This window comes from Salvia hispanica, chromosome 6, assembly GCF_029641045.1.
Source record: "Salvia hispanica isolate PSC_SH4W2 chromosome 6, Shi_PSC_v1, whole genome shotgun sequence".
NCBI classification, from domain to species: Eukaryota; Viridiplantae; Streptophyta; class Magnoliopsida; order Lamiales; family Lamiaceae; genus Salvia; species Salvia hispanica.
The window spans coordinates 8,540,186-8,560,516 of NC_142697.1; the positions used below are offsets into that span (position 1 = coordinate 8,540,186).

The window sequence follows — 20,331 nt, forward strand, 5'->3', positions numbered from 1 at the left end:
TTAGTTCGATGAAAATCTTAAAAGCTAAGATAATTAAAAGAGTTCGATGAAAATCTTAAAAGCTAAGATAATTAAAAGAGTGTGAATTAATCTCTTCGTTCCACAAAAGATGTCACACTTTCCTTTTTAATTTGTCCTAAAAAAATATCATATTTTCCTTTTTGAAAAAAGTTTTCTCCTATATGAATATAAAAATTATATTTTTTCTTTCCATTTAACACATAAAACAAAACCTCCTAAAATCTCGTGTTGTTCCACAAGTATGATATCTTTTATAGGACGGAGAGAGTACAAAACGTCATTTGCCAATATCTTTGTCGTTGTATAATAAAGTTAACAATAAATTATGCAACCACATTAAGAATTCATTTCAAACGCCTGATTTTGATAGTGGTTCAAAGATTACAAGACTCATTTTTGTAATTGCCGCATATACACAATCTTGTATGCATACAAATCCTAATTAACATATTTTCATTTGTAACTTTCCATTATAGTTTACAGTTTCTTTTATAAAATATGGCTAATGATAGCTTGATTCCCACGTTTGCACCATTTGAAATAGGCATAATTATCCTAATTATGATTCCCATCAGTTATTAAAGCATAATTATGAACTATAAATGCTATAGTATTGAGTATCATGTATAATTAATTAACTATCTACTATTATTTAAAATTGTACCCAAAATTCATAAATATTTAAAATGATGACTAAAATTTATCTGTAAATAATGATGATAAATACTGGACTATTTAATTATTAAGTCATTCCTCATTAAACATCCAATATTATATAATTCGAAATTGTGTTATCATATTATCTAAATGCACGACGTACATATTAATAATTAATAAACTATTAAAGAAAAAAAATGAAATTAGTCAGAAAAATCATGAAGTTTCACTAAAAATTGGTATTTTCCATAGTTTTTAAAAGTGGTCTTAAAATCATCAGCTTTTCAAACTGTACAGATTTTCCACACTAAAGTTTCCTGCGTAAATTTTGCCTACGTGGAATACTGATACTAATTATAGAGCATCTATATCATCATCAGTTTCATCTTCCCTACAAGATGGAACCCGTAGGTGTTTTGACATTCAACGTAGGCAAAATTTATGCTGAAAACTTTAGTGCGGGAATTCCGCACAATTTGAAAATTGATTTTTAACACTATATTTAAAGGTTGTGAAAGATACTAAATTTTTGTGAAAGTTCTCGATTTTTCTGACCAATTTTCCAAGGCAAAAAAGGAAATAAACTAAGATAATATAGTCTCCAACATTTATGCATCATTAAGTTGTACTATTGTCTCTGCTTCCATGGAAGGGGATTTGTTGTCTTTTTGTTCGCCCCATATCACGAAATAAAGCCCTATTATGATTACATTCGTATTGCAGTTATCATAATCTTAACTATTAATACTAAAATACATCATAGCAAACCAATTGTTATCTTTTACTATGTACATACCTTCGTACATACATTTTCTCAGAGAAAATGAATGTACTCAAGATAGCCACAATCAGGGACGGAACCAGACACACAAACTAGCCGCTGATGAAATCACACGAACTAGCTGGTGATGAAATTTTAACAAAATAAAATATTTAAAATAATAATAATAATATTCAAAGTGTAATTAAATATATATAAATATACTTAATTGGATTTGCTGTTTTGTTCAATATTGAAAAATGAGATCGAACAAAAAAAATGCAATCAAATTAAAAAATTACTACCATCTTATTTGGAATATGAAAATAAGTGCTCATGACTATAAATAATTCAAAAGTTAAGTTGAACGAAACTATTAGAAATACATCTATAAAAATGTATAATAATAAAATTAATTTAGATGTTGTAATTTTGTTATTTGTCATTTAATTTGATTTTATGTAATATAAGTAAGTTATCCTAATATTTTATTTGTTATGTATTGTAGTATTGAGGATTGTTATTCTGGGCGCTCACATTGAGCGCCGGCGTGAGCGCCACTTCCTTTTTTATTTTTTTATTATTATTAAAGATTTTTATCATTCTTGACAAATCTAATCTCAACTACTATAGAGTCAAAATATTTCATCTGCAAAGGCTTTTTACTGTAACATATGTGCTCAATTCTCCATCCACCGTATTCTTCTCCAAATTGAGATTTCATAAGGTTTTTTTCTCCAAACTCAGATTCCACAACACATCTGCTTGTAATTTCTCACTACTACTATTTCAAAATTCTCAAATTTGCCGACAGATGAAAACCCCATACAGAGATATTGAGATTCCACAATTTTTTTCCTCCAAACTCAAATTCTACGAATCAGAAGGCAAGAGATATGAATCCGAGAAATTGAGATGCCATAACTTTTTTTCTCTAACACAGAAATCTCTATGCTTGTAATTTCTTTAGTTCTCCTAAAATTTCAAAAATATCAAATGATCAGATAGGCTACGAAATCTGAGAAATTTTTGTGAAAAATCCATGTGAAAGTATCAAATTCAGATTTGATGCTAATTTGAGAGCCAAAATTTGAGAATAAATCTTCAGCTTAGCGATCCAAGTTATCGGTGAACGGCGATTGACTGAATCATTATTGAGAGAAAATTAGAATTGAGCAGGAGAAAATTGGAGAATTGAAACAGAGAATTGTAGGATGAAACAGAGAGAGAGAAAATGAGAAATTGTGAATAGAAGAAGAGTGAGAATTGAATAGTGGAGATAGCGTGGAGAAATTATGAATAAAAAATAAAAAATAAAAAGAGTGAAAATTGAATAGGGGATTAGGGGAGGAGGCGCTCACGCTGGCGCTCATTTTGAGCGCCCAGCGTATCATTCCTCTTGTAGTATTATAATCTAAGTGAATCCAGTTAAATTCAACAGAATGTTAATTAAAAATGAAGCCTTTTTTATTACGTGCTACAATTATTTAAATAAAATAAATTAGTTTTCCCAATATTGGAAAAAGTATGAGGTGATCCTCACTGTTCATTTATTTACTTTTGAAAGAGTAATGGATTAATGACTAAAAATCATTTATTTAAAATTTGACCAAATAAATCCAAACCCATTTAAAAAAAGCCCGATTAACTAAAGCCTAATGAAGCGCCACTATCTTCTTCTTCAATTTGTAAAAATTAATCTCTCATTCCAATCTGCATTATTTCTTCTATCTTCTTCTTCGATGCAGTTTGTATTGAAAGGAAATGGGCTAGAATTAGATTAATATGGATTAATTAATTATAGTTGGGCTATAATTATATTAGTTCATAAGCCCAACAATCATGAAACCCTAGTGACTCTTCATCTATATAATGGTTATTTATTCTCCATTGTGGGACATGAGAAATAGCGTAACATTAGAGAGAAAATACGTAAAGCTTTGTAGAGAGAATTCCTAGCATTCTTCTACGGAGCAATTGTACCGGGATAGTTCCTGCATCGGATTGGATTGCACGTGGACCTCGATAGTAGTGGATTCAACTTGCAGGATTCAATCGCAGAAGAAAACAACACAACAAGTAAGATTTAGTTCCGTTGTGTTTTACATGCTCAACTTGCAATATGATTATGAATCTAGATCTGTATTCTTGTATGCAATTTCCGCTGCGCTCATTAGATGAATACAAGAAAACCCAACAGTGGTATCAGAGCCCGGGGCTCGATTCATAATTATTTTGTTTGCTAATTAGTTGTGGATTAACCGTGTTCATGTAATTGAAAATTTTTGGAAAATAAATGAAAACTATAATTGTTTACGGATTTAAAGTTTCGAACTTCGAATCCGAAAATTTTGAAAAATTCTGCACTGATTTCTGAGAAATTAGATTTCTTATTTGATTATGTAAACTTCAATTCTTTATAAACGAAAAGTGACTTTGCAAAAACCAATGGCCAAACTCAAGTTTATATGTCAAAATCTTTTAAAATTAAAAGCTGCGAAATTGGTTTTGGAAACTTAAATTTTGAAAGTTATGAACTGTTTTCGGAATTGTTTTACGCAATTAATTTTGAATTGGATTCAATTTCTTACTCCAAAATGGTGCAGATAATGAATATTATTTATTCCAAAGCTTTTGAGACTTATAACTCAAATCAGTTTTCATTCCGTTTTTTCGCTCCACCGAAGTCGGCTCAATGTTGTTGCTTGTGGAGACGGTAATTGACGACAACTGATTCTTCGCAATAAATGTCAGTGGCGTTTGTTTGTGAAGGGTGATGCAAATATGGGCCAAGATTTAATTAACATGACTGGGTCGGTTTTAAATAAGTTTGGCTACACAATAATAAGCAGTTGGGCTGTTTATTTTATTATTGCATCATTGTACATGGGCGTGAGGCAGTAGCCTGTTTATACTATGTATAATCTCATTTACATAATTGATTTTCAATTAGATTGATAAATTAAAATTTATATTAATTTAGAATTAATGTGTATTATTAGTCCACATTTAATTAAAGAATAAAATTTGATTTTATTTGTTGAGCATTATTTGATATCCTATGTGATAAGCATGCTATTTGATTTATGCTTATTTATTTTAACTATAATAGTTAGAGACCGTTTTATTGTCTGGGTAGGCGGCGCCCAGTATGTGTAGTCCGTGTTATACTATGTCTGGGTAGGCGGCGCCCAGTATTTGTAGTCCGTGTTATACTATGCCTGGGTAGGCGGCGCCCAGTAATTGTTTGAAATTTAATATTGGATATTATATTCACATAACTAGTATCACACTTTTCCCCATAAAATATAAGTCTTGTTTTTGAAACAAATGCATCGTCCATCATAATTGTTTGATGTTCCTAGCCTTTTCGACCACGAGTTTTACGCCAAAGCGTTTACTCTAAATCCACAAGGTCTAAGCTCATTCATAGATGCATAGTTGGCATCGTGTGATGGGGTTGACTTGCTTAAATTGTTTAGTAAAGCCAAAGCGACCTAAATAGTTTATGGATGCATATTAATTGGATTAATAAACCAAGAATTGCAAAATAGTTGTTGCAATTGGCTTAGAGGCCTACCTTGTAATATTACTGTAGTGATCAGCCAAAGCAGGGGCTGCGATTATATGGACTTGGATCTTGGACCACTAAAATTTATATTTGATATAAATTCGTATTTTATGTTTGGGGGACATAATATATGTTAAAATTAGTGGGAGCTAATCAATACAATAAACTCTTGTTTGATTAGAGATACGAATGTGATCTTTATATGCTTTTCTAATTTACTTTTCATTGTATTTTTCTGTTCAGATAAAATGTCAAACTTGACTTACAAGTGCTTGATGGAAACACACAAATTGATTGGGTCAAATTTCACGGATTGGCTCCGTTGTTTGCGCTTGGTGCTAAGGCATGACAAAATTGATTATGTCTTGGACAAACCAATTGGTGTCGTTCCCAGTAAGGAATCTTCTGAGTTTGCTACGTTTGACGCAGCTGCTCATGAGAAACATGTTGAAAATGCAAATGATGCTCAGTGCATCATGTTGTCATCCATGAGTTTGGAACTTCAAAGACAACATGAGCACATGCTTCCATATGAGATGGTTAAACACTTGGAGAGTTTGTATGCTTCACAAGCTCAAACTATGGAGTATGAGATACTTCGCGATCTCTTCAAGTGCAAGCTTCATGATGGAGGCAAGGTTTCTGAGCATGTGCTGAAAATGATTGGTTTGATTGAGAGGTTAGCATCGATTGGAACGGTGCTTCCCGCAAATGTCTCAACAAATCTAATTCTTCAGTCTCTTCCTAGTAGTTTTGAGAATTTCATTGTGAATTTCAACATGAACAACACGAAGGTTGGGCTGCCAGAGTTGCACAACATGCTTAAGACTTATGAGTCTTCCACTACTAAGGTAAAATCTGTGCTCATGGTGAGCTCTTCTGCGAAGTCTTCCAAAGGGAAGAATAAGCAGCAACAGAAGAAGAAAGCATCTAAGGATGTTGTTCTAAAGCCTAAGAGTGGAGGGGCTAAGAAGAAGTCGAAGTTATCAAAGGATGAGTGTCTTTTCTGTCATGAAAAGGGACACTGGAAGAGAGACTGCCCAAAATTCAAGGCACAAGGTGCACAAAGTGGGAGCTCAGGTATGTTTGTCATTGAGATAAATATGTCTATGAATAAATCACAATCTTGGGTATTAGATACAGCTTGTGGCTCACACATTTGTAATAATGTGCAGGGTCTAAGTGACTGCAGGAAAGTGAGGCCTGGGGAAGTTGATTTGCGTGTTGGGAATGGAGCAAGAGTTGCTGCCGAATGCGTGGGGACTTACAGATTGGATCTTCCCTCAGGACATAGACTAGAATTGTTCAATTGTTATTTCGTTCCAGTTATTTCTAAGAATATTATTTCCATTCCGATGTTAGACATTGAAGGTTTTTCCTTCCATTTTGCAAACAGCAGATGCTCGTTTTCTTTTAATGGATTTTTTTATGGAAATGCCGCTCTTGAAAATGGATTATATATGCTTGAATACAAACGAAATATTTTCAATGTGCAAAACAAAAGACCTAAGCTATGTAATACGAATAATGCAACTTATCTATGGCATTGCAGACTTGGTCATATTAATGAAAAAAGAATAGCAAGATTGAGAAAGTTAGACTATCTCACTTCATTTGATTTAGAATCATACGGAGCTTGTGAATTCTGTCTCAAAGGAAAAATGACAAGTAACCCATTTTCTGGGAAAGGGGTGCGTGCTAAGGATTTGCTAGAGTTAATTCACACAGATGTGTGTGGACCGTTTCCAACTCAAGCAAGAGGTGGTTATTCGTACTTCATAACTTTTATTGATGATTTGTCAAGGTATGGATATGTGTATCTTATGAAACATAAATCCGAGGCCTTCGAGAAATTTAAAGAGTTTAAGTGTGAAGTTGAGAAATAACTTGGGAAAAGTATCAAGACTCTTCGATCAGATCGAGGAGGGGAATACTTGAGCCGAGAATTTCTTGATTACTTGAAGTCACATGGAATCCAGTCAGACTGGACACCTCCTGGTACACCTCAAATGAATGGAGTATCTGAAAGGAGAAATCGAACATTATTAGATATGGTTCGATCCATGATGAGCTTCGCCAGTCTCCCTTTATTCCTATGGGGCCATGCCTTACTAACGGCTATTTACATTCTAAATAGGATTCCCTCTAAATCAGTTGAGAAAACACCATATGAGTTATGGTGTGGCAAGAAAGCAAGTCTTAACCATATCCGGACCTGGGGTTGTCCAGCTTTTGTTAAGAAAATGATGACTGATAAATTGGAAACTAAAAGTGAGAAATGTTATTTTGTGGGATATCCTAAAGAAACTAAAGGATATGAGTTCTACTGCCCTGGAGATCACAAGGTGATAATCTCTAGGAATGTGACGTTTCTTGAAGACAGTTACGTCTCCAAGGAACAAGGTCAAAATATAGTAGATCTTGAAGAAATTCAAGAACCACAAGATAACATTGAGGATGAGGGATTATCCACTGGATTGGACAATAACTCAGTGGAAGTTTTTGATGATCTATTGGGAGGGGAAATTACTCTTAGAGAGGACCTTAGAGAGACTCTCGAGGGACCACCTCAAGACAATGAGATGCATCAAAGACAAGATAATGCAATAGTTGCATCACCTCCACCTCAAGAAGATCATAGTGATATTCCTGAACCTTCTCACATACAGAATGAACAGCCTGATCCAGAGCAAAACCAACTCAATAGGCCTAGAAGGACTCGTCGTCCACCTGAGAGACTAAATCTAATGGTGAGAACCAAGATGATGAAGTTGATTTAGATGACGATGAGCCTAAGACCTATGCCGAGGCGGTGTCAGACACCGATCGAGAGAAGTGGCTAGAAGCCTTGATATCTGAAATGGACTCGATGTACTTCAACTTAGTCTGGGAACTAGTTGACTTGCCAGATGGGGTTTACCCTATAGGCTGCAAATGGATCTTCAAAAAGAAGAGAGATGCAGATGGCAAAGTACAAACCTACAAGGCTAGGTTAGTGGCAAAGGGTTATAGTCAGCGCGAAGGCATTGACTATGATGAAACCTTTTCGCCAGTTGCTAAGATCAAGTCCATTAGGATATTACTTGCAATTGCTGCATACTACAATTTTGATATTTGGCAAATGGATGTCAAAACCGCATTTCTCAATGGAGAATTAGAAGGCGATGTCTATATGACACAACCTGAAGGTTTTATATCGAAAGAAAGGCCGAATGCAGTGTGCAAGCTAAAGAAGTCCATTTATGGACTTAAGCAAGCTTCGAGGAGTTGGAATATTTGTTTTGACAGAACAATCAAATCGTTTGGTTTTGTCAGAAGCAAAGAGGATCCATGTGTTTATAGTAAACGCGAAAATGGAAACGTCGTATACCTTATCATATATGTTGATGACATCTTGATTATGGGAAGCGATCGTTCCATGATGCAATCCGTGAAAGAGTGGTTGTCTAGATCCTTTATGATGAAGGATCTGGGTGATGCTTCCTATATCCTTGGAATTAAGATCTATCGAGATAGACCAAATAGGATGTTGGGATTATCACAATCCACATACATAGACAAGTTGTTAAGGCGCTTCTCAATGGAGAATTCTAAGAAAGGTTTTCTTCCTATGGGACATGGCATTGTATTGTCAAAGAAGGATTGTCCTTCTAATGACAAAGAAAGAGACAACATGAAGAGGATTCCATATGCTTCGGCTATAGGATCTATTATGTATGCCATGATATCTACTAGGCCAGATGTGGCCTATGCGCTTAGCATGACAGGCAGATTTCAGCAAAATCCCGGTGAGGAACATTGGAAAACTGTTAAGACTATTCTTAAGTACCTTAGAAGGACTAAAGAATATTTCTTAGTCTATGGTGGACAACCAGAGTTATCAGTTACTGGGTATACTGATGCTAGTTTCCAAACAGACCATGACGACTATAAGTCTCAGTCTGGATATGTTTTTATCCTCAATGGTGGAGCAGTGAGTTGGAATAGTTCCAAACAAGGTACAACTGCCGATTCCACCACCGAAGCCGAGTATATTGCTGCATCTGAAGCTGCCAAAGAAGCTGTTGCTTTGTTAGAGTTCGTTAAGGAACTGGGTGTTGTTCCGAGTGCCAGTAGTGCAATACCTTTGTACTGTGACAACACTGGTGCTGTTGCGCAAGCAAAAGAACCCAGAGCTACGAACAGGAACAAGCATGTTCCTAGAAGATATCATCTGATCAGAGAAATAATTGAAAGAGGCGACATAAAATTAGAAAGAGTACCCACTGATGATAATTTAGCTGATCCTTTCACTAAACCGTTATGTATAGCAAAACACAACAAGCACTTTGAGAGCTTAGGTGTTAAGCATGTTGGTAGATGGCTTTGAATCAGTGGGAGTTGAAGTTTTATATGTCTTAGAAACATTTTGTATTGAGACATTATTACTTGATCACATTCTATGAAAATTTTATTTTCTATGGGTTTTGTGCACTTATTGGAATAATTGTTTAAATGTTTGTCTTTATTCTAAATATTTGTTCCCTTGAATTGTGACTGTCGTTAATGGGGTGAGACATTAATGATATAGTATAATTCTAAAATAGCCCTAACCAATGATCATCAAGAATGGGATATTGATGATATGTTATAGGTTAGCATGGGGTTTGCATCACATTCTTCGAGAATGTAGTTGTTCTCACAGCTATGAGATATTTGATACTCGTGATGGACACATGGTATACTTTGGAGAGTATTGGTATACCCTACTATTAAACTGTTTTGTTAAGTGTCTACAGTTTATTAGTGCATGAAGTATGTAATAGTCCTTGGATCTGAGGTCATTACACATTTTGTTTGTTGAGTGGTGTGCTTTGATCTTGTCCAACGCTTTGCCTCCCAAAGGAGGATTGAGACACGGACCTGTGTTGGGTATATCATAAGATAAATGAAAATGGTAGTTGAGCCAAGATTGAGATTCATTCCTCGATTAGAATTTCGAGAGAACACTCAAATTCTCCATATTACTTGACCACTAAGTCATTGGCCAATGCGAAAGATATATTCAATTAAAGTAATTGAATATGATCTAATGGGTCATTTAATAAAGATGAGATAAAGTGATTGAGCTATTTGGATGACACATAGCAAATCTTAGGCTCAATCGGGTGGTTCGTGAATGAAAGGATATTACTATAAACTTTATGTAGAGGCTTGTTTACCGAATTCACGTAAACGTCCTTCATATATCGAGCTACGCTGCCAACGCAGTCTAGGAGTTTTGTGCAGACTTCGATTAGATCGTCGTCGATAATGAGGGCCTAAAGGGTCACACTATAAGTGTATTTTGATCCGCTCAAGGGTACAAAGTTGGAACTGCGTATTATATCTAATGCTAGTCCAAGTGGGAGATTGAAAGGAAATGGGCTAGAATTAGATTAATATGGATTAATTAATTATAGTTGGGCTATAATTATATTAGTTCATAAGCCCAACAATCATGAAACCCTAGTGACTCTTCATCTATATAATGGTTATTTATTCTCCATTGTGGGACATGAGAAATAGCGTAACATTAGAGAGAAAATACGTAAAGCTTTGTAGAGAGAATTCCTAGCATTCTTCTACGGAGCAATTGTACCGGGATAGTTCCTGCATCGGATTGGATTGCACGTGGACCTCGATAGTAGTGGATTCAACTTGCAGGATTCAATCGCAGAAGAAAACAACACAACAAGTAAGATTTAGTTCCGTTGTGTTTTACATGCTCAACTTGCAATATGATTATGAATCTAGATCTGTATTCTTGTATGCAATTTCCGCTGCGCTCATTAGATGAATACAAGAAAACCCAACATGTATTTCACGTTATTTTCAAGTGATGTTATTCATTCTTCTTCTCTTTTCTCAAAACACAAGAAAAATTAAATCTTTCAATACAATTAATATAGGATTTCTCACTACAGCAAACACAATATCTGAACGGGAGGGACATGGCTGGGTAATGGGGCCAATGCTTGCTCCGTCCCTGGCCACAATGACCATGCTTAGAGGACTAAATCCAGTGAGAAAAACAAGGCCTCTTTCCATCATTACAACGCCCTATATGTAATAAGCAAATCCCAAGCCAAATACACCCTGCAACCCTCACACGATAAATATATAGTTAGTTTTCACTCACTTATTTATGCATTACCGAGTGAATTATAAAATTAGCTTACAATGTAGACCATCGCAAGAGAACTAGCATCCCATTTGATGGCCCAGGCTGCAGCGTTCTCCTTCTCTGCCGCTAATGCCACTGCTGCCCCCTCTGCTAATCCTAGCATGCATATCCATACATTAAGGGACAGTTCCGCAGGATACGCACGCAACGTCACAGCCTACAAATCCATCACCATAAAATATATTTTTTTTTAATTATTTAAGACTAGCTATAATTTATTAATTGGATTCCTGCGAGATTATGAACGTAGCCCAGCTAAAGCATCCAACTGTGATCAAGACGACACCCTTGATTATTCATGACGATCATGTGTTGGTCCTCCTGATCCGGTCCATGGAAGATTGAGATCAGGGCCCGTTACCCATGCTATTAGCTTTGCTCCTGTAATCGTAACCTATGTGCAAAGTATTTTCGCTTGGCTGCGGACGTTCTTTACTTCTACATTCTCAAGCCTAAATTGATTCATGCAAATAAATTGACATTTATTAATTAACTAATTACATATTTAAAGCAAGTAATGAGATAGGTAAGTTACCTGAAACACCATGCCATCACGAATGTGGCAGCTGGAAGAATGTTACACAATGCAGTTGCAAACTTCGCAATTGTGTACTTCATTCCCATGAGTAAAGACTTTGACATATAAGTATAACTGGTATGTAATAAGTTATTTGTTAGAAAAATCGTGAAATTTCATAAAATTTGTTATTTCCCACAACCATTAAAAGTGGTCTTAAATAGCATCAACATCTCAAATTGTGCAGATTTACTTCACAAAAGTTTTTTAGCATAAATTTTGCCTACGTTGAATGCCAAAAAACCTACGTGCAAAAGTCGGAGCTACATTCCACCATGTAGAGAAGATGAAACAAATGATGATATGGATGCTCTAAGTATCGGCATTCCACATAGGCAAAATTTACGGCCGAAACTTTAATGTGGGAAATCCGCACAATTTGAAAAATTGGTGATTTTTAAGACCACTTTTAAAACTTGTGGAAAATACCAAATTTTTGTGAAAGTTTGTGATTTTTACGTCCAATTTCCCAACTTTCACAAAAACTGGTATTTCCAACAACCTTTAAAAGTGGTCTTAAAAATCATCAACTTTTCAAATTGTGCAGATTTCCCACACTTAAGTTTTCAGCATCAATTTTGCCTATGTTGAATGCCAAAAAACTTATGTGTAATAATCGGAGAAACATTTCATCTTGTAGGGAAAATTAAATTAATGATTATATGTATGCAATAGAATTAGTATCAGGATTCCACGTAGGCAAAATTTACGCTGGAAACTGAAGTGTGGGAAAATCGCACAATTTGAAAAATTGGTGATTTTTATGATTACTTTTAAAGGTTGTGGGAAATACAAAATTTTTGTGATAGTTCGTGATTTTTATGACCAATTTCCCTGTTTTTATTTAATTATAGAGTGAACTACAAAAATGGTCCCTGGACTATGGGGTTATCTCATAAATGGTCACTGGACTTTAAAAATATCACCAACAGTCCCTGGACTAAGGGTTAATATCAAAAAAGGTCCTTTTGCACTGTTTTGAGACGAAAATGCCCTTTTGAGGGGTTTTGGGGGGTTTGGGCAATTTAGTATTTTTACACTTTTAACATTTTAAATCTGATATTATTACAGTTATGTACTAAATCTGATATTATTACAGTTATGTACTAAATCTGATATTATTTCAAAATTATCATTCTTCTCCCCTTTTGTAATCCTTCACTTTGTTTCTTTATTTCAATATTAGATTTAATTTATAACATTAAATTTTAAATTTTGATTTTTAAATATCAATAAATTTTTTTAATTAAAACTATTAATTCGTGGACACTATAAATATTGATTAAAACTATTAAATTTTGTTATTTAATATAATAGTCTGCTGAATTGAAGAAGTACAAAAAAATAATATTAATCATGATGGAAAAATAAGAGCTATTCTATTTAGCCTCCGTTCGGTTGTTATAATTGCTTGTGATAGAATATTATGAAGTTGACTAAAAATTTTATATAGGAGTACTTTTGTTGGAAATTTCTAGTAATTTTGATTGTTTTCAAATTAATATACAAAAATTGTATTAGTCTTACATTAGATGCATATTTATTTCAGAATAAATCATATTATATGATCTATTTATGATTAAAGCTATTAAATATTGTTTAAAACTAAGGCGTTGTCATATCTTATTGATTAAAGATTAGACACTATCAAATATTGATTATGCTATTAATTTTTGTTATTTAATAATTTTTATAATTAAAAAAATTTATTGATATTTAAAAAGTGAAATTTAAAATTTAATTTTGTAAAATTAAATCTAATATTGAAATAAAGAAACAAAGTGAAAGATGACAAAAAGGATGAAGAATGATAATTTTGAAATAATATCAAATTTAGTACGTAACTGAAATAATATCAGATTTAAAATGTTAAAAGTGTAAAAAGACCAAATTGCCCAACCCCCCAAAACCCCTCAAAAGGGCATTTTCGTCTCGAAATTGTGCAAAAGGACCGTTTTTTATATTAACCCTTAGTCCAGGGTCTGCTGGTGATATTTTTAAAGTCTAGGGACCATTTATGAGATAACCCCATAGTCCAGGGACCATTTTTGTAGTTCACTCTTAATTATATAATTGTATTATTGGTATAAAATACTAGAAATGAAGCTTTTGTCTAGGAGTACTTAAAACATATAATTGACATGATGCTGATCTAATTTACTAATTCACCAACAAATCGACATGATGCAAATCTAATTTACCACTCTTTGTCACAATTTACCAATTTATTAACAAATTTACATGATACAGATCTAATTTACCATTTTCTGTCCTAATCTATCAACTCATTAACAAATTGACATGATACAGATCTAATTCACCACTCTTTGTCACAATTTACCAACTCACCAACATCGGAGAAAAAATCTCTTTGGACATGGACATTTTTATGTTGAAATGAGAGCAATTACCTGTCAAAGACAAAGGCAAAAGGGCCTATGACAAGGGTGGTGACAGCATGGCGGGACGACATAACGTAGTTTCTCATCCCTTTATTCATGGCGCCTTAGAGATGATATTCATCCATGCCAATAACGCTTGCGGGGAAAAATGGCCTATGACAAGGGTGGCGACAGCGTGGCGGGACGACATAACGTAGTTTCTCATCCCTTTATTCATGACCGCCTTAGAGATGATATCCATCCATGCCAATAACGCTTGCAAGGAAAAAGGGCCTATGACAAGGGTGGCGACAACGTGGCGGGATGACATAACGTAGTTTCTCATCCCTTTATTCACGTCCGCCTGACATAACGTAGTTTCTCATCCCTTTATTCACGTCCGCCTGACATAATGTAGTTTCTCATCCCTTTATTCACGGCCGCCTTAGAGATGATATCCATCCATGCCAATAATGCTTGCAGGGAAAAAGGACCTATGACAAGGGTGGCGACAGCGTGGAGGGACGACATGGCTGCCTTACAGATGATATCCATCCATGCCAATAACACTTGCAGGAAAAAAGGGCCTATGACAAGGTGGCGTCAGCGTGGCGGGATGACATAACGTAGTTTCTCATCCCTTTATTCATGGCCGCCATAGAGATGATATCCATCCATGCCAATAATGCTTGCATAAAAGTAACTGCTAAAAACGGTTTCTCTTTCTCGAAACTTTTATTGTTATCTTCATCATTGTGGATTTTAGATGAAACTCTTGTAAAACCAATAAGTTTGATATTCAAAAACTAAAATATTTTTTAGATTCCAGCCCCCTCGTATATATGGTAGGACCAATGTTTTAAGAATCGAATTGGACTGACAGGTTGGACGGTTTTCCTGATATTCAAGTTTTTTTTAAAAAAAGAGCAAGGGAGTGTTTCTACAAGGACTGGTGCCCTGGACCACTAGGTCAAGTGACAAACCAGACGTCCACTTCACCACAAGGTCGTGTTATTTGGAGAACTTCAAAGCACAAGATTAAATTTGTAATCTGACTCGAATTATATTTAACACGAGAAATACCCGCAAGTGTACGGGGCCTAGTGTAGCATAAAACAAGTAAGAGTATCGTATCCCGCAGAGACAAATTGTGCAAACTTAAGTACCACGAACTGACTTTAACTACTATCTAGACAATCCTGGAAGTTTGGTTTGATTTTTGAAAACAATTAAACATAAACAAGCTGAAAGCACGCAACAAAAGAGGAGTTTCAAATAAGAGAACACGGTAGAGCCTTGGATCCAACTACAACGAACACGAAGCGAACAATTCAACAATTTTGATTACCCAATTGAAGTCTCTAGGATTACTAGGAAAGCCGCTAGTCTGGCTAATCCCCCTCTCGAGTGCACTCAACCCGTTGATTAACCATTAATATTGAAGTTTCCTTCTAATACTTCACAATTAACTCCTTAAAAAAAAGGCTCAAGCCCTCACTCTAGAATTCCTTCTCTCGAATACAAATTATCTAGGTGATGTTCATTCTTTTATCAATCCTAATTAGGTATCTCTCGATTACTCAAAATTAGGTCAATAAACCCAATTGGTAGCTAAGCAATTGAATTGAAAAGGCACAAGAATGAAACAAAGAAATCACAAGAGCATAGGTAATCAAAAGTCTTAGAATTAATCAAAAGCATTCATTGTGGTCTTCACCAAAACTCTACAAAAGATTTAGCCACCATATTCAACGCAAATTCACAAGAGAAATCCATAGAAAGTGAATTGAACATATGAAAACTAATGAAGATACTCCCAAAGGTGGATTGAATGGCCAAATTGTCTTCGTCTCCAATCTTGTTGATGAATCAGACTCTTCGTCGCTTCAATCTGCTCTCAAAACATGAAAACTACTTTTGGGGCGTGTGGAAAGTGTGCTGAAGTCGAACCTGTTGGGGTAAATCGCAGCGGAAATTGCAAATTAAATAAATCCAAAAAAGAATCTATTTAGGAGATTATGTGGATCGATTCAATTTCATGCTTGAACATGTAGAGACATATTATTGCGCAATTAATCACATAATTTATAATTTAATTATGATGTTGAATACTTACAAATATGATTCTCCAAAGAATGGAAGTGGCTTGCTACTTCTCCACGTGTAGATCTTGAATCTTGAATATGATTTCAAGACCAAGGATCTTCTAACCTATGACCCTTAACTCTATAGATCTAAATTCCTTATGGGAGGAATGTTTTAGAAATTATAAGGATCTTGAAAGAGAAGACAAGAAAGCCAAGAACACATAATATGGAATTTTCGAATTCCTCTATTAGAGAGAGAGGGTCGAAAATCCTTGATTTGGAGGCTAGGGTTTGTGTTGTGTAATGTGTGTTTGTCTCCTCTCCTTACATCCTTATTTATAGAGTTTATGATGGGCTAGGTTAGGGATCTATGGGCTTGGATTGGGCCTCCCCAATTGGACCTTCTTTACTAATTAAATTATAACCCATAACTCAATATAAGACCAATGGAATATTTCTTGTGCCACTATCGAAGAAATACTGACCACCCATCCAATCTGTGATTACAAGCAATTCGGGTTAACCTCTTTAATATATTATTTCCCGCATAAAGACATGTCTCGCTGTTAGATCCAATTCAGTGCTATACCACACCAACGTCATCTTATTTCAGTAAGGCTTAGAAATAATCGGACTGACATTGCAACCTTTCACGATAGGTAGTCTAAGCCTATCTAGGTTGTGAAATTCTTCTTTTTCTTTATTCAGAACTGACCGTGTTACCTTAAAATGAATGTCGCCCACAACCAGTCTACTAAAACATAACAACATTATGACAAAAATAATTTGTTTTATTCATTGGAAAATAAAATAAGAGTTTTAACAGTATTCAATCACTCGAAAGGTGATTTCTAGTATACAAACTCTAACAGGTGAAAATGATAAGCTATTGACCGCCTGATTGATCCTGAACTTGAAAGAGGGCCTGTTGAGAATAGCATGTGTGTATTTGTTAATATGCTTGTGTTTTAGTATTTATTTAGTTAAGTCTAGAGTATTTTTGTTTTTTGAGTCAGTTTTATTGTCGGTCAGATGGGTGAACTAACCATGCACCTGAACTCGTTTTATCTGTTTTTATTGACTTGTTTCTTCATACTTGAGGACAAGTATATGTTAAGTGTGAGCAGTTTGATAAGTAATGCACTTTTTATTAGCACTAAAATTGCCTGCAAGTATACAAGGTATAAATAGTATAGCTAATTGATGCACTATTTATTAGTACTAAAAATACCTGCAAGTATACAGGGTAGATCTAGTATAGCTAAAGGTCAGTACCGGGATATCGAACACATGGAATATAATTGCAACTGACTATTATGTACTAAGCGTCAAATACTATCTAGAGAAACAAGAGTTTTGATTTAACTAAGCTTAAATAAATAAAGTTAAACAATAAAAGCAAAGAAGATAAAATTAGACAAATAGAGGAATATCAAGAATAATGATTTCACAAACTCTTTAGTTATTCTAATTAGTTCTACGTTCATCCGATTCAAGTTTTACCACGATTTCTCCCTATCATGCATCAATACTCATGTCACAATTATTGTATGAACATATAAGATAAACCAATCAAAGCTATCACCGATCAAAGATTGACAATAATCAAGGTAACAGCCAATTAGTCGAACAAAAGTTCAAGAAAAATCATGTGGAAACGAGTTCTGAACATTAAATATAAAAAGAACAACATAAAAGTCAAATACTGTCAAACCTCAAAATTCTATTGTTTAGCAATCCATAGACAAATGAACTAAAACAATAATTAAAGTACGAGACATGAAATAAACAAACAAAACCCAAGGATGAATCTTGAAGTCTCCATGCTCCTCTTGCCTTGCTTCAATCTCCAAGAATGGTGATGGAATGATGGATGGAGGAATTAGGGTTGGAGAATGGAGGGAGGAGCCATGAAGGCTCCCCTTTTGGGGGCTATGAATTTGTTGAATTCTATGAATAAGGTTATGGGGTATATATGATACGCTCGGATTTTGCACTATTTTAAGGCTGTTATTTGGTCCTTTTTTATGTCAAAGTCACTCTACACGTCCATTATTTGCATATTTTTCCTATTTTGGTATTTTGACGTGTTTTGTGAGAAATGTGCATAATTAAGCCGAAAAAGGGAGCCAAAACGCAAAGTCCAGAAATCGGGAGTCAGACGGCGACCGGTGACCGCCACGGATGTGTGCGGCGACCGCCGGCGCCCGGCGGGCAGATCAATGCAGCGGTCCGCCTCGGAAAAATATGCTTGGAAGAGAAGACTCGCTCGGCGACCGCCGGAAGTCGTGCGGCGGTCCGCCGCCGAAGAGACAGACTCTCTGGACTCCAATGCAATGACCACCGGCCAAGGTGCGGCGGCCCGCCGGAGAAAAGTAGCGAATCCGAGATGCCCTAAATTTGCTTCAAGATTTACCATATTTTGGAGATCTTTTCCTTCTACAACAAGGATTGACTTTCCCCTATAAATAAGACCTCAAGCTTCATAAAAAAGAGAGAGCTTCTACTTGCAAAATAATTCATAGAGATCAAGAGCTAGAGTACTTCACTTGTGCAAGGAGTTGGAGAAGGATTTCGAGAACATCAAGAACGACAAGGATTCAACTTACGGGTTTTATTTGCTTTAGTTTTATGTCAAATTGTCTTCCTTTCAATCTATGTGTTTAGCTTATTTCATTATGTGTAACTAAACTCATAGGATTCTAGGGATGTATTAGTAACGACTCTGGTTATACAATTCCAATTTTCTATTTAATATCCGTTTTGTTTTTACTTTGTTTCTTCCCTAAGTTAGTCTTGATGCTGCATGATTGAGTGACACAATTGAGTATGATTTAATATAGCTTGCTTCATAACCGTGACAGAGTTCTAGCAAGTTAGATCCACTTAGTAGATGCTACAGTTAGCTTCCCTTAAAACGGCACTGTTAATTGAGAGTGAGGACTTTTCAAGGGTCTTAGGAGCTTCATGGAGTTACGTGTTAGGATTGACAACCCTAATTTTGTAATCAACGTTTGCATCGCATGAGCATAAGCTAGGTAACTTGTCCTATCAAAGTAATAACTGTTCTAGGGTATTGTAGTTTGGAATTTGTATAACCATAACTGTGAACGCACATCCCTGTCCCTTATCTCTATCGATTGTCTCTGTGTTTTGCTTACATCTAGTTGTTAATTGTTTTCAAATATTTTCTGTTTTCAAAAGTTTTCACAAACCTTCTGTTCTTCCAAATAGTAATTGAGTGTTAGTAGAGTATAGACACTTTGTATTTGCCTTCCCCGTATTCGATATCCCGGTACTGACATTTGGCTATACTATATATGTTCTGTATACTTGCAGGTATTTATAGTGCTAAAAAATAGTGCATCAATATATAGGCTTGAGAAGGATTTAGTTTTGGTAATAAGTTTCCTCCAAGCATTAGGAAAGATGTAATTTTCGTTCCCCATAGTAGAAGGAAAACTTTTGGCTTCACAAGGTAATATCTTCTTTCCTTCTTTAAATTTCCGCCTACACTGCAGTTGACAGCTTTGTGCGACTTTGGTAGAACGGCCATAACTCTATCCACATAACTTCGATTGAGGTGATCCCAGTACCAACTTGAAGCTCTTTTCAAGATGAAGAGAATGGTGTGCAGAGCGCCCTGATCGGACTTCAGGAGCGCTGGAAAATTGAGTTTGAAGTCAACTGTCGCGCGCCGCGTTTTCCCAGCAGTCGTCCTCTGGAGTCTTTGCAGCGACCGCTGCGCATGTTGCAGTGGCCCGCTGGGCGTCCCTTCAGTTCCAGCTTCCGGAAATTCACCTTTTTATGCCCTTTTTATGCTTTATTTTGCTCATTTCCCACAAAACACGTCAAAATACCAAAATGGATAAAATATGCGAATAATGGACATGTAATGCAAGTTTGACACTCAAAACGGACCAAATAATGGCGTTAAAACCATGCAAAATCCGAGCGTATCACTAATGGTCAGTACCGGATAACAAACCCAAGCTTCTTCTACTATTTGGAAAACGAAAGATTTTTGAATTTTTGATAATAAAAACTTTTGAAAACAGAAGTAAACAACTTA

At 35.3% G+C, this 20,331-nt stretch overlaps 3 pseudogenes; 2 read left to right on the forward strand and 1 right to left on the reverse strand.

Annotated features, from left to right (window-relative positions):
• Positions 1–1,032: 1,032 nt before the first annotated feature.
• LOC125206175 (WAT1-related protein At2g37460-like) lies at positions 1,033–14,291 on the reverse strand (annotated as a pseudogene).
• LOC148923155 (uncharacterized) lies at positions 5,258–5,976 on the forward strand (annotated as a pseudogene).
• LOC148923156 (secreted RxLR effector protein 161 pseudogene) lies at positions 8,680–9,378 on the forward strand (annotated as a pseudogene).
• Positions 14,292–20,331: the final 6,040 nt, after the last annotated feature.